Raw genomic sequence first — 16,657 nt, 5'->3', positions numbered from 1 at the left:
TGAAGACTTTCAGTTTTCACTGTCGGCCATGTTTGACTGTCGTCTGTTCAACAACCAGATTCAGACTCATCCATCATCTGTAACATTAAACCAGACTGAGTGTGTCTGTGTGTGTGAGTGTGTGTGTGTCTCTGTGTGTGTGTTATCAGTGCTGTGCAGCCCCCTGATCCTGGCAGAGCTGAGTCGGTTCATGCAGGGGGTAATGTGTCCTTCTGCTCGTGTGTATGTGTGTGTGTTTTTGTGTGTTTTTGTGTGTATGTGTGTTTGAGTCATGGTGCATGGATAAAGCGATTAGGGAAATACACCCATGAGGAGAAAGAACGGAAGAAAGAAAGAAAGACTGGAGGAGAGAAAGATGGAGGAGCCATGAAAGGAAAGGACGGAGGCTGACGGACAGATGAAAGATCTGAGTGGAGGAAATAGAAAGAGGTGGAGGAACGAGCTGTGATGATGATGATGATGGGATGAAGAAGAGTCTCACCCGTGTGTGTTTGTGTGTGTGTGTGTGTGTGTGTGTGGTCTGGGTATTACTCACACAGCCACACACTGTAAATGTCCGTCCTTATATTAAAGTGCATTTAACTGAATCTGTACTTAAGACAGAGTTTTGTCCCAAAGGCCCAAAACGCTGCTGATCCTCATGGAGGTCAGTGCAGCTTCATCGACAGGAGATCAATCAATCAATCAATCAATCAATCAATCAATCAACCAATCAATCAATCAATCAATCAACCAATCAATCAATCAATCAACCAATCAATCAATCAATACATAAATCAATCAATCAAGCAGGAGATCAACTCTCTGATCGTTTCTCTGCAGGAAACATCCGGCTGCCACCGGGAGCTCCGATTGGTTCCTTACATGTGAGACGACTCTGGAAGAGACTCACATGTCCAGAGACGTGTTTCCACTTTAAATACAGACGCACAACGCAGCTACACTTCTTCACCGTTAACACAAATAAAGCTCAAATATCTCAGCTACGAGCTCGACCAATCACGAGTCGGTTATTTATCATCAGCACTGGCAGGAAATCTCGATTGTGAGAAAGTCAAATCTTTTTAATTTAGAGAAACTGAGTCTTTTTAAATTGCAGGTGCAGACATGAATAGATGTTACACTGTGTTGTGTTGTAGGTTTGTGTTGTGTTGTGGGTCAGTGTTGTTGCTGTTGGTCATGTGTGTTGTATTGTGTGTCAGTGTTGTGTTGTAGGTTTGTGTTTTGCTGTGGGTCAATGTTGTGTTGTAAGTTTGTGTTGTTGCTGTTGGTCAGTATTGTGTTGTAGGTTTGTGTTGTGCTGTGGGTCAGTGGTGTGTTGTAGGTTTGTGTTGTTGCTGTGGGTCAGTGTTGTGTTGTAGGTTTGTGTTGTTGCTGTGGGTCAGTGTTGTGTTGTAGGTTTGTGTTGTGCTGTGGGTCAGTGTTGTGTTGTGGGTCAGTGTTGTGTTGTGGGTCAGTGTTGTGTTGTGGGTCAGTGGAGTGAAGCATGAAACCGTCAGACACATTAAATCATTTTCAATCTGCTGTTGTGTGAAATAAAAATGACTCTTGTGTCGGAGCAGATTATTTAAAAAGGCGACCCGACTTCATTTATTAAACATGACTCACGCCATCATGTGACCGGCTGACACCCAATCATAAATGATGCAGAAGCTGCCCGGGTGTTGCTAGGCGGTTTAACCACCCTGGGCCGCCTCCAGCCTCCGTCGGGGTTCAGTGTGAAAACCACAGATTGTTTATAAACGTACGCAGAGAAAGAATCTTCAGTGACATTAAAATATTATAAATAAATAAGAATCCTTCTAATGTCGGTGTTTTAATTAGACAGCAGTAAGACCCCGCCCCCTTGAGAACAACGACTGTTGGCAGATATGAACGATTAAATTATGATCGTCTGTAATTGAGTCAGCGTGAAGCAGGGTCATTGGTTAACTGACTCTGTTCTGCAGTTTACTGTAAACTGGATTAGACTGAGGTCTGTTTTCTGTCAGTGTCAACACCCCCCCCCCCCCCCCCCCCGGCCTCATTATAATAATGTTTTATGTGGAATGCATTTTAATTGGCCTCTGTTTCAATGAAGTAGTTTGTAATGAAAACGAGGACATTTAGAAACATCTTGTACAGTTTGTCGAGCAAAGAGATGAATCTGAATATTTGTGTTTTTTATTTGTCGCTCTCTACGACTTTAGAAACGTGACTCTTCATCTTCACTATGTTTTCAAACAGGTAATAATATGACACTAAAGTTAGATAAACCTGCACCAGCTTGGACTGAGCTAACTTAGCTAACTTCACTTCTAAAGCTAATAACTTATTGCTAATGTTAGATTAACCTTAATCCTGAACACACGCTTTGATTTAGCTGATTATCTAGTAAATCTAATTATGTGCTGCTAAGGTGAGATAAACCTCGGTCCTGATCAGCAGCTCGGACTCAGCTTCCTGGACCGATTCGTCTCTGTGCTCCAGCTGTGACCTCCACATGACGCCCATCGCCGCTGAGGAAAGAACAACCACACCGACAGGGAAAAGAGAAGAAGAAGAAAAAACCTGTAACGTGCAACAAGATAATTCTCTGCTAACGATGGTTTATCTCATTTCCCTCGTAAAGCAATCAGCCATCAGAGGTTTTTATCATGGAGAAATGAACAGTAAAACAAAGCTCATCAGCTCTCAGCAGCTTCAGTCTCACCGGTTTCAGTGTCCTGGAAAAAAACAGATCTGATCCTCGGAGGGAGGAGAAATAAAGTTCAGTCAGATTTGATCAGAGCAGGTTTGAATTATTAGAGCAGGTGAAAACATGAGAAACCTGTTAAAGAGACTTGAGACGTGTCCGAAGGAGACGAGGTCAGAAACCCTGAGTGGAGGAGGCGACATGTATTAATGATGAGAGAGCTGAGTGGACACACACACACACACACACACACACGCACAGTGTAATAGAATATTCTATGTTGGTACAGTGGCTGCCTCCATCGTCTACTGTATGACCTCACCACTGCTCTGTATCACTGTGCGATGATGTCACCTCCTCTGTCAGATATGATCTCAGTCATTTTTCAAAATTCTTCATGAAACACAAACGTTTTAGTCCAAATGAGAAAAATGAACAAATAAATCCATTAACTTCCTTTGTTGACGTTTATTAACAGCTCTGCTACATGATGATAACTAATCTGTTATAACTAATATCTTTATTAAATCCTATCTGAGTTTTACATGTTGAATGCAGAGTAACTGTAAAAATAAATACTGTAATAAAACAACACAACTCCCTGTGGAGTTCTACACTGTAACTGAAATGTTTTCATCTGATTGAAGTGAACTGCAGCTCATTGTCTCCTGCTTATATTCATGTAGAACTTTTCAATCTAATGATCTTAACTCAACACAAGTTGTGTTGCTCTCAAACACGCCTGTTTATCTGAAATGAAAAAATATAAATACATACAAATTAGCGTCATCACTTTTCCACAGTTTGATGCAAATATGTCCAAAGCTCAGTTAATGGATTTCATTGTGTGGGGACATATCTGCAGTGTCGTGAAAACTTTGTCTCATAAACTGTCAGGTCTAAATATTTGTTTTCACTTTGTGTGTCAATCAAATGATGTCACTTGTTGTTTTCAGCATCAGTGAGCTGTGGTTTTATCAGCTCCGACAGAAACAATAAAACAACACGACACACAATGAGGTGAAGAAATGACGTGAAGAAGGCGTGTGTGTGTATGTGTGTGTGTGTGTGTGTGTGTGTGTGTGAGTCTGGGACAGCTGCCCATAAAGTCTCATTAATTTGGTGGCAGCAGGCCCACTGGACTACAGACAGGGAGCTGAACCTTCTGCTGATGAAGCTGCGTTCAAACACCCGACTCACGTTGTTTGTATGTGCATGTGGATTCTTGTATCTGTGTTTTTAGGGGACCCGGTGCAGCAGACCTACATTGTGAGGACGTTCTGGTCGGTCTTCAGCTGTCCGACCAGAACGTCCTGTTGGTCAGAGGCAAACCGGTCATTTAACATTCAACAGGAGCTAATTATCAGCTGTCCAATCAGAAACGAAAGACATTATCATCCATTCATTATCTGTAACACTTATTCTTTTCATCTGGAGCCAATCACAGCTGAGGGGCGGGGTCAGATCACCGGTGTGTCACAGAGACAAACAACCTTCCACATTCAGACTCTAACCCGTGCAAACAGACTTCACACAGACAGGATTCAAACCGTGAACCCTCGTGCTGTGAGGCAACATGGCTGATCACTGCTCAAAGGTTCATGATCATTGATACGATTCACTTTATTGTCCCTGTAGGGAAATTAGTTTGGACTCAAACGCTGTGGAGATATGTTTCTATATTTACAAAACAAGTTCTATAGCAGCATCGACTTCATTCAATCCATTGAAGTCTACAATCACAACATTAATTGCACTTAAAATGTTAAAATAAATATAATATACAAACACCCCATAGAAAACACATTGCATGTAGCACATATGGCACCATCCCATAATAAAAACCCATATTGCACAATCCCAGCATCATCAAGCAGCGTTATTTAGAGGTTTGATGGAGGTAGAAAACAAATGAGTTGGATTCCTCCTTCGTCCCTCCTTCCTCTTTCAGTTCTGCTCATTGATTGGCTGAATATGAATGTCATCTTTAAGAATGATAGCAGAGGAAACACTCACACAAACACACAAAGACACAAAGACACCCCCCCACACACACACACACACACACACACACATGCAGACGCACAGTGGAGCTCAGGCCAATTAGCTAATGGCTCGTTAAGGATGGCGTCCATTAGACCTTCTAATCAATCAATTAAGCAGAACAGACGAGGATTTAATTGATCTGCTTTGATCACATGATGCAGTCACCATGGCAACCACTTGGGACAGGAGTGATGGCGAGGCTGAGTCAGCACAGTCTCCTGTGTGAGTGTGTGTTTGTTTATGTGTGTGTGTGTGTGTGTTTCAGGGTTAAGACTTGGTTTTAGGGTTAGGATTTGAACTAGGTTTAGGTCAGGGTTAGGGTTAGGCATTTAGTTGTGAGGGTTAAGGTTATGGTTTAGGGAAGGCATTATGTCAACGAGTGTCCTCACAACTAGAGAGAGACATGGCTGTGTGTGTGTGTGTGTGTGTGTGTGTGTGTGTGTGTGTGTGTGTGTGTGTGTTGGAGGGAGAGATAGGTCGGTTTATCCACAGAGCAGAAGACATTATTTTGATCCATTGCTCCATGGCCACTGTCGCCTGTTACCCTTTAAAGATGCCAACTGAGAATAGATCGGCCCGATGGGGAGTGTCTAGTTCCTGAAAACTGGCTATAAACTACGAGGGCGTCTCACAGGAATGGCTTGTCCTGGGAAGGGTCTACTCTCTGGGTGACCACTTTTACTCCTTAGACACGGTGTAGTTTGACCTTAATAGCAGTAATGAAGACACCTCGGTCTGGTCTAATCCCTGGAGTGTCTTTGTTATTTAGACCATGGAAGCCAGCTCTGAGAGAAGTCTGATCCACAGAGACGTGCCGGCTTCTGTTTCACCTAAATAAGAATCTTAAAATGTAAATATGAATTTAAAAGTCATTAAATGGTGATAAAAAATAATTAGGAGCGACATTTTCTGCAGTGACTATCTCCCCACAGTTCTGTGTTCGCTCCGATCTCTGGAGAGTGGTGGTTCATTTTCTCTTGTGGGATTATGGATATTTTCATCTCTCTAACAAACACCGACAGCCTCATTAACTGCGGCTCAGAGGGAGGGGGGTGGGTACAGTCTAATCCCTGGATGACTGTTATCTCTCAGCTCCTGTGGGGACTTCAGAACCTCAAAGTCTTCAGTCCCTCAACATGAGCCGAGTGTTGAAATGTTTCCAGTGAACATCTGAGCTACACAACAAAAGTTTCGTGGAACTGTAACCGACAGAAAGTGTTTGCAACGCTTTGCACTCCCCAATGACAGACGAGTCACGTGACCGAAAGGAACCAATTAGGAAGAGAACGTGGGCTACTGCAGCATCGTGTACAGAAGTCTCAGTTTCAATTCGTCCAGATCAGCAGCTGTAAATAAAGATGGACGACTCGTCTCCACTTCCTCCTGCCGTCCAAACATGAAGCCAAAACAATCCAACCAAACTCATCCATGATTGTTTCCTGTCTTCCATCTTTATTCTAAGTTTATGGTCCAGACTAAAACCAGACCCTGGGGTTTTCAAAATAAAAGCTTCATTATTCAAAAGTGTCTGCGGCTGGAAAACTCCAGATTAGTCTCCATGGCAGCAGCCCTGTGATCTCCCTGAAGACTCTCTAATAGAAACCTTCTATCCGAGTGTGTTTGGTGTTTTTCTCTCTCCTGCTCTAACATTTGCAGTTAATGGGCCCCTCCCATAACAACCATCATTTATTAATACACACTCACACAGAGACGACTCCCCAGACTGGGACTGGGTCTCAGTCTCTGAGGGGACGGGCGTCTGGGTCCTGGATCCTCCGACTCTTGTTTTCCTGAGTGGGACTTGTTGCAACACTTGTTTCTACAGAGTTGGACAAACATTGTCTCTGTGGAGAGACGTCCATGCTTTCATGTCACCTGCCAGCCACCGTAGATTCTCCTCCACCAGGGGCGTGGAACCTTTTCTCATACGAAGGAGCATTTTAAATTTTCATAACATCCCCTGAGGGTCGTCCTACATTATTGAACGTGACACTAAGGTCTCCGATGTGATGGCTGCACCTGATTTGTTTTGTCAAGGCGTCTGATGTCAGATGATTGTGATGACGACAGGATAGTTATTATCTTATCCTTTATTTTCAGGCTTCAATGTAGTGTCCTTGATGTGTCACAACTAAAACGTATCATGTTACACAAGCTGTGTCTCAGTCCAGGGGCGACGTCCTTCAAAATGAGGGTGTGGTCTACTGCTGTCACCTACACACCTACGCACTCACACAACCAGACAATTCTTATGCCCTTTATTGTGTTTACGTGTCGACCGTAAGATGTTGGGTTGTGTTGAACTGTGCAACTCAAACATCGTGTCACATCCGGCCCCATCAGCTCGTTGGAAAGTGATTCCTGGGATAAATTGTCTGAGAACACGAAGGAGACTAACCTGGTCAAATAAAGGCTAATAATTACAACAATAAAAATTAAAAGAATATTGTCAATAAATATTGAATCTCCACAGTCCCACAGAAGAAGAAGACTGTGATGAAGAGGAGTCTGAGATCCTGCAGAGCTCCAGCTTGTGAAGTTATAAAAAGAGAATCAGGCCTGGAGCAACATTTACTGCTGATACAGTTAATTCTATTTCTACATGTCAGGTCGTTAAAGCTGCTCATCGAGGAGTAATTAACAGAAGCAGGTCTGACCTGCTGACTCACGCTCTGATAATACATCTCTAATGTTATGAAGCTGTTCAGCAGGGGACAGATTCACCCACAGCTCTCTAATTAAGAGTTAATGAGCCGGACCGATCATTAACTTGAATATGATCAATGAGACTGGATGAAGCAGCAGCGTCTTCAGTCTTCAGCTCTGACACGAGAGTCTCAGCAGTCACATGAGTCCGAGAGGCTTCGACCAGAACTGGACCGAACTGGACTCAGAACATCCAGAGATGAACGTTTTCAAAACAAGCTTCCAGGAATCAAGAGGTTGTTGGAATGGAGAGAAAAATCATTCATCACCAGGAAGTAGTCAGTGGTCACGGAAGAAACACTTTGTTTTTCCAGAAGTAGACACTGCGTCCAAAAAGTAAAACCAATGCAGAAGTTCCTGAATCCTGTATTGTGTGTTCTCACCAGCAGGGGGCGACTCCATGTACCAACCAAAAGAAAAAGTAAGTATATGATAAATAAATGTTTCCAGACTGTCACAGTGCAGATGACTGATTGATAAATTATTATAATTGATATTTCAAAGACAATTTAATCAACAATGTGTCTGAATAAAACTGCACTTGAAAATATTTGGATCTGAAAATCTCTCCGTCCACGACCATCAGCAGAAAAAAGAAAACTCGCTGACGGAAGAAATTATAACTCAGACCACCAACAGACGAGTGTGTGTGTGTGTGTGTGTGTGTGTGTGTGTGTGTGAGGCAGCAGAACTGAGGAAACTCATGACTCATCGTTTTTTTACCGTTTATGATTAACGGTTAATTTGGGAAAGTGGCTCTATGTGTGTGTGTGTGTGAGTGTGTGTGTGTGTGTGTGTGCGTGTAAAGGCCTGAGTCAGGCTGCCTGTTAACCAGCTGCCCAGTCAGCATCTACAGGTTTTGTGCGCACACACACACAAACTCACACAGACACACACACAGAGTAATCAAATCAAATCTTTAATCTGAACGCAGCTCGTTTGTCTCTGCTGCAGCTCGTCACGTTAACGAGACGCAGGTCCGGACTCAAACCAGCGTCCAGCTCTTCCTGTTTCTGCCCCCGAACCAATCAGCAACATTCAGTACTTCCTGCTGCAGTTCCTCTAATGGCCACTAGTTGCTGCTCCTAGAGAACTGACCCTCATAGTGTCCTTACCAAAGACTGTAAATAAAGACGACAGAACGGTAACCAAAATGGAAGCCAAATCACCTCGATCACCCCCTGGTGGCTGGCTGCAGTACTGGTCATAAACCCCGCCTCCTCCATGTTATCAGGTGGAAAATGGACCAAACTAAAAAATATGTTTTTTCTGTCATTTTAAGTAGTTCTTATCACATCGATGTTCAAGTGTTTGATAAGTTTGGTTTAAACTAGTTATTGAGACCGACTCATGATTGGTCAGGAGGGTGTATGAGTGAGACCTTGATCACCCCCCCCCCCCCCCCCCCTCCACGATCACTTCTGCTCAAACTCAGACTTCAAATGACGTTAAATCTGCAAGCTGGTGTCTTATACATCCATATCTGGATAGTGGGCGGAAGTGAAGACGTCTTTCACCATCTTTCAAAAGCTTCTTCCTGCAGGATAATGCTTGAAGTCCCATGACAGTGACCTCCAGTGACCTCCAGTGACCTCCTCAGTCCCAGACCTGATCCAGAAGAACGTTTGAAATGTGGTTGAACAGAGGACGTGCGGCAGGAAGGAAATCCAACCTGAATCCTTGTGAATCCATACAATAGAGATTAAACTCTGCAGATTCCGTCTGATTCAGACTAATCCACAGATGCTGAATGAACAATGAGGATTAAGAGGATGTGCTGTTCCTGAATCACAGGTTCAAACCCTCACCTGTGACTCAGAACAAACACGTGAGTAAAGTCGTATTTACGGTTTGAGTTTGTTTCTGGAAGCTGCTCATTAAGAACCTGTGAAATGATTTAACACTTTGTCATAAGTCCTGAGCGTCTCTTCAGTCCCTCGGCTGCTCCACACGTCGCTGTTTTAATCAAGTGTGTGACCTGATAATGAAAACCTGTGATAACGGCTCCTTTGTTGCCGCTGCTGATAAGCCATGCAAAGCCTGGGATCATTGTTCTCCATTAATTAGTCTGTACCCTTGCCAGCGTTTGATGGCTGGCGGTGCAGCTGGAGACAGAACTTAAAGTCACCTTACAAACGAGCAGAAAATCTTCTGATGCGTCAAACAAACATCAGCTGCTTCCCTTCGTCACTCATCACATTAATATGAATATTTTAGAGTTACAAAACTCTTTATTTGTTTTCTCCTTTTTTAGAATAAAATAATAAAGGAAAGATTTTGAATCAAAAACACCTTTTGCTGGAAAAATTCAGGTGTTCCTCCAAAGCCTGGTTTCTGTAAACGACAAACAAAAAATGTTTTCGGTAGATCATGTCCTCAATGCACAGGATGAAGGACAGAGGAAGAAGAAGAGTGGAAAGAGCGGAAGTGGGAGCACGTTGAGTCTGCTACATGCTAATGGATAGCGCCGTTTATGTTTTTAGGGTTAGGCAGAGCAGGCCATTGGTCAGTAAAACTTTGTGGATGTTTTAATGGTCAGCATTTGTCCCGATGGCCGAGGCCTCTGAGAGCTGGAAGCTATGAAGACGTGTGCAGACACAGCTGCGTCACATCAGATGTTCCAGGTTTGATAACACACGAGATTAATGATTATTGATGAATTGAGGAGCGAGAACTCCTGAAGGGAAAAGTGAATGGTTTTATGATTGGTATAATTTTCACAGGATTGTTAACTCCACCTTTAATCTAGAAAAGAATCGATTGACCGACACCAGCCATATCTCTGATACTGTGTGTATTAGATGTTTAAAGATAAATTATTCCTCATTGGAACTGAGCAGCAGCAAACTAACAAGAAAAAAACACAATGAAACATTCAAACTTTTCCATTACACTTTAGTGAAATCACACAAATATACAAACTCAGCAGAAGGCAATGGCAATGGTATAAAAACTGACACAGGCTATTACATGAAGATTCATCATCATCATTACATTGTAACTCAACAAAAATAAAAAAATAAAAACAAGGCAATGGCAAATGGTATCAAAAAAATGGGCCCTGACTACATCCTGAAAGCGCTGACTGAAGGCGATGTGTGTTTTCTGGGTTTTCAGGCAGAGTGATTAATCGGCGGCGCTGAGGATCACCGGGCTTCGTGTGAGGGTCGAGAGGATGAGAGCGCTGAGCTGTCACTACAATCACAGCTGTGAGAGTTTCAACAGAGGGAGACGGACGCGTTTCATGATTCGTAAAAGGACCAGAGACGTCCTGGACTCCTGGAGTGACAGGACGGTTATTTCATCCAAGTCAACGGTGACCAGCTTCGAGGCCGAGAGAGCGACGCTGTAAGAGGCGTCCAATCACGTGAAGCTAATTCCACATGAGCAGTAAATGGGATTCATCACAATGAGCAGTTTCTGCCTGATTTAGCGTTTTGTTGATGAGCAAAGTGACATCGGTTTGTGGCGTCACAGCCGACTCATCGTCTCAACTCATCCCGAAGCCCGGGGACCTGACCCCTGAATGAACATCCCATCATGAGCTAAGACAAAGATCCTGTGGAGCAGCGGTTCTCAGCCGGCGACTCGGGACCCGGGGACGACTTGGCGAGATCTGGGAGTTTGGCGTTTGTTAACAATCAGAAAAGTGCGTACGGATAAAGTTAATTTGAACGTGTTGGATCCCGATCCCGCTGCAGCTGAGAAGCACCTGCTCAGAATAACAATAATAATCATGATCATAGTAATAATAACAATAATCATAATATGGTACAATAAAGACATCAGACTCCCCGTTGAAAGTCGGCAGGGAGTTCAGTGATTCGCTGATTCTATGGTACAATGACGCCCACTGGGATTCGCTGTTTGCTCGACTCATCTGTCAGTCGACCAATCGTTAGTCAGGAGTCGGCAGGGGTGGGAGGGGCATTGGGAGATCACTGGTTGCACTTGTTTCACTTCAGTGGATTTCTGATCATCTCCAATTGGTGGAAAATGAAATTGATCTGATTTTCCATATAACCAAAAAGAGATCAATGATTTCCAAGTGGGGGGGAAAACAGAGTTTCATTGGTTGGAAATGACCAAGCCCCGTTTCTGTGACGTTTCTGCCCACCCCCCCCCGAACTCCTGGAAACCGATCGATCGGACCAATCGATGGACTCGAACATGGACAGGATGGGAAGCGACCAGCGACCTCAACTCGACTCCACCGTCACGGTTTTTAACTAATTTTCAAAGATACGGCTCGGGCTTCGTCTGCAGACGTTAAAATTTATTTAACTTAAACTGATCTTTTGAAAAAGAAAAGACTTTGGTACAACAGGAATATTTAACGACAAATTCCAACACAAGATTTAACGTTCAGAAGAAACCTGAGATAAATACTAGATACTAACGTCTCAGCTTGGTCTCAAATGGTCGTTTCCAAGACTGCACATATACATGTTATATATAATGACATGATTGTGTGTGAGTGTGTGTGTGTAGTAAACATCTGATGTTGATCTCTCTGATAAACTTGTGTACATCCTCCAACAATAAATAAAACTCATAAAAAATAAATTAAATTAAGAATAATCAATAAATATCTCAATGCTGGAGAATGTTGAAATCTGTGTGTGTTGGGGGGGGGGGATGGACGGACACTGCAGCTAAAAACAAGGTATCAATCCAATGTTTTGTTTGCTGTTCCAGGAATTAGACTTGACCCTCCCACCAGCCTCCTCAGTCTCTGTTACCTCCTCCCAGCTGTGTGTGTGTTTAAAAGATGAATGACGTTACAATGTGTGTGTGTGTATGTGTGTGTTTAAACAAGTCTGAGACAAACACACACACATGTTGCTGCTGCCACCGTGTAAAACCAACCACAGAGAATGAAACACAGACTCATCCAGTGAGTTTAACAGAATCAATCTGATTGAACAGTTTTGAGTTGTTCCTCAGTCTGAACCAATCAGGTGTGAGAGGTTCCTCAGTCCGAACCAATCAGGTGTGAGAGGTTCCTCAGTCTGAACCGATCAGTGTGAGAGGTTCCTCAGTCTGAACCAATCAGGTGTGAGAGGTTCCTCAGTCCGAACCAATCAGGTGTGAGAGGTTCCTCAGTCGGAACCAATCAGGTGTGAGATGTTCCTCAGACCGATGACAGGACGTATATCCGTCAGGCAAAATGCTTTAGTCCCTAAATTACAATGTGAAACTAAAACTAACCAAACAAACACATGCTGCTTATTTAATTCTCCTGTTTTCTCCTCTTCATCCTTCCTGTCCTCCAACACATCCCTGCACTGGGAGCGGTTTCTCCTCCTCCTCCTCTCGGAGACCCTTCCTTCCTCGGCCGGTTTGATGGATGACGATGTCTCCGTCTTTTTCTCCCTGATCAGTATTCTCCCAGTCTCCTCCCTCTCTCAGTATTCCAGCAGCGTGTCTTTCCATCCCTCCTCCTTCTCCTCTTCCTCCTACCGCCTCTCACTTTAGCATACCAAAATCTGACCTCCTCTATCATCATGATCCTTCTGTGTCTCCTCTAACATCTATTTCTCCTCTGCATTTGGAGAAGTCCAGGATTTTTCCTCCTCCTCGTCACCTCCTTTCATGATAAACCCTCTTCACCCATCCTCCTCTCTGCAGTTAGACTGTAATTCCTCATCTTCCTCACTTTTCAGCATGCAGCAGGGATTTCCTCCTCCTTTACATCATCTGTACATAATCCCTCTCCTTCCTGAGGATTTGTTTCTTCCTCCCCCTCCTCCCCCTCCAGCATGTTGACAGAAACCCTCTCCTCCTCCACGCCATCATCTCATCACGCCTCCTCGGAGGTAGATTCCAATCAGAGCGGCGACGGGAACAATTTGACTCCATTTATCACCTTCCATGACTTTGAGTTTACAGGACGATCACATTTTTTATTTATACTTTTTCTTTCATCGAGAGCAAAGATCCAATCGCAGATTTTTTAAAGTGTCAAGATAACGATCGAGTGATTTCAACTCAAAGAATAATATTTTTTTAATTGAGCTGCAGATGCGATCTGTGGTTTAACGGTAGAGTTTGCACAGCAGCAGCAGCTAGAGGATAACACACACACCGAGACAGAGACACACACACACGTTGGATGAACAGTGGTATTGGTATGGTAGTGGCTTCCCTCCCTGTTCTATAATTAATCATCTAAAAGGCAGTCTTTTTTCAGGACCCTTCCTCCTCCTCTTCCTCACTCGGGTCCTTTTGGCCCCAAAGATTCAAAAGACAGTGATAGAACATCAAGAAAGAAAAAAAGGTGCTTTGCAGCTTCATGGTGTCGCTCAGAGCCAGAGAGACGCTTCGGCTGTGGCAGAACATTTTAAGACGACACAACATAAAACATACGGACACTAGTGAACACATCAGCTTCTACAGTCTGATTTTTAAGACGTGTGTTGTCAAGATCTTGTTAATTTGAAGTAAATTACTTCTTGGCCGCAGGTATTTCGTGCTCACGAGGTACACAGTGTATTTAATATGTATTTAATATACATATTGTCCAAATCTGTCAGTGGAATTCAGAAAGCCTGTGGACACTCAACTCTTCCTTGCTGGTCAGAAATGAGTTTTGTGTGTTTGGACTTCAAAGCCGACAAACCCACAGTTCAGTTGTGCCGAGTGCAAATGTTCTGCCACAGAAAGAAAGAGGTGTACGGGGGGGGGGGGGGGGGGGGGGGGGAATGAGGGGTGCAGCATTGCCATGTCACAAAGTCCTCAACCTGACATTTTACCATCATTCATACAGAGAACTTTGAGCGTTACACACTGGGCTCAGTTGTTTGAGTTACAGTTCATCTGTGCATCCGGGTGGACGGAGGTCCGGTTCCTCCGTCTGCACATCGGACACAGTTTGAAATCTGAGCGTAGAACTGAGACCGAGCCGGCAGTGTGAGAGCGCCATCATTCGTCTTTAGGATGTACACGAGGCTCATTAAAACAAAGACTCCATCCCGAGCAAACATGCAACAATTTAACCCCCTCAGACGACACCTGACCCTCCAGGCCAACCCTCCGTCCAGCAATGGACACGCCCCTTTAAAAACACCCAGTTTGGCTAAAAAGTACCAAAAAGTCCAGTTTGTTTTCCTCCTGAGCCGAAGTTCAGCTCCGTCAGGATCAAACTGACTCATTCAGTCTGGATAAATCCACTGGGATCCAGTTGAGACGGTTCTGGTGCGACAGTGGGAGGACGGGGTTGGTTCGGTCTGATCCATCGCTCCGTCTCCTGGCTCTCCATCTTTTTCTCCAGACTCTGATGTAGAGTAACGTTTTATTTTTATACAAGTCCAGCTCCGTAAAATCCAAACTGTCATATCCACAAAGTTCTTATTACATGTTAACATTTTAATATTTATTTTTTTCCTTTCTTTTTTAATTATTTTATACTTTGTCATCATCATCATTATTATTATTATCTTTCTTTTTTTGTTGTGTACAATTATGGCCACAAGTCTTAAGAGTTCTTGAGTCCGGTCCAGTTAAAACTCCACTCTGGGTTGTTTCTGGGTTTGGTCCAAGTCCGGTCCAGTTCTGACATGATCCGGTCCGTTCTTTACATGGCACTGGGCTTATAGCTCTGCACAGTATTTCCTCCTGGGCACGGTTAACGTGGCGCTGTAAAGCATGGCTCTGTGTGGGTATATGTGCAAGGTCTGACGATGAAATGATCAACACCAACCAGTGTCAAAGTTCACCAACTGGTGCTGAGTCCAGGACCTGTCGTCCAGGTGGTTCTGGTCCTGAAACATGAAGATCAGTTGCTTCTGGAAGTTCTTAACTTCCAATAATCAATGGGTCAACCTGCTTGTTTACAGACCTTGCCTGTGTGTCTGTGCTGGAATGTATTCAAAACGCAATTCTGTATTTTTTTCCAATTAATTTCTGATTAATTGTTCACAATTGAGTTCCACAGTCTTGATTGGTCGGGCAGTAAATTACTAAAGAGTCTTCCTGGCCAATAGTATGACCAGAGGCCAGCAAGGCTGACCAATGATGGAGCAGGGTCGGGGGTGGGGTTAAATAAAAAGAGGTGGGGTGGAAAATAAACAAAGAAAGGGAAGATAGAGAAGGAGGTGACATGAAGGTGAGCAGTAATAGGAGGTGAAATCTCCGGAGTAGAGGATGGAAGGAGAGGAAAAGAAGAAGATGGGAGAGGAGGAGGTGTTTATGGACACAGGTACTGGTCGGTCGGTAGGCATCGGGCTCAGTGTGCTGTGGTACAGAGTGATTGTCCAGAGAAACAACATTGAGTGGTTATTTAAAACTTAGAAATTTCTAGAACTTGAAAAGGTTTGGCCGAACAGCCCAAGGTCGACTCAAAGATCTGCAAAGATGAATCCTGTTCCACGTCTTCTGAGTCTGAGCAGCAGCTCGAAGGTTCGGTCAAGTCCACATCAGTTTGCTTCCTTCTCTGCCAATAAAGCTTAAAACAACTTTACAAATCCTTCTCAAGCAAGTTCCAGGTTGGGTCCGATATTCCAACGAGGACTGGATTCTGAAGCTTCCTTCCTCAGAACTCGACCTGATCTTCTCACAGGCTCACGATTTCATGAGAGTCCAAAGTAAGGACATCAGTAAGAAGCTCCAAACTTCTGCTCTCATCCTTGGATTGAACTTTGGATATTTAGCCTGGATTCGTTACACTTGTGATGACATCTCTAAGGTAGCATCACGTCTTCATTTGTAGAACAGACCAAGTTTTTTAAGGTGAAGTTTGAAGCTTTGACAGAAAGTTGACTTGACCTTTTGCTCTTCAACCAAGCATCCAGACAGTTCCAAACCAAGTTTGGAATCCTCAAGTCCATTAGTCCTGACATCACATTCCTCGTTTGGTGAAACCTGCCTCAGTCTCCAGTGTCCAGGCTTTTCCACAGTCACGTCTTACACCTTCAGCAGATTTAAATCCAAACCAAGTGACGCATCAAGGTTTCTTTGTTTCCACAAGATGACTCGATCCGATCCCACATTGAAGTCATGTTGTGAATTTATCCAAATCGGTTCGGAAACTGATTTTCTGCCCCAAAACCCACCAATCGGAGGTAGTTGGGTCCCGGCCAGCCAGTGAACCGTCAAATCAATCAATCAGTCCATTGACAAATAAATTACTGATGGATTGATTGCTACGGACCGGAGCTGTGGCCGTCAGTTCAATCAAACACGGAGCCGCTCAGCTGACTGTTCAAACAGTTCAGAAAAACAAAATGCTCC

Source organism: Platichthys flesus, chromosome 7, assembly GCF_949316205.1.
Source record: "Platichthys flesus chromosome 7, fPlaFle2.1, whole genome shotgun sequence".
NCBI lineage: Eukaryota > Metazoa > Chordata > Actinopteri > Pleuronectiformes > Pleuronectidae > Platichthys > Platichthys flesus.
This window is presented reverse-complemented; position numbering follows the sequence as displayed.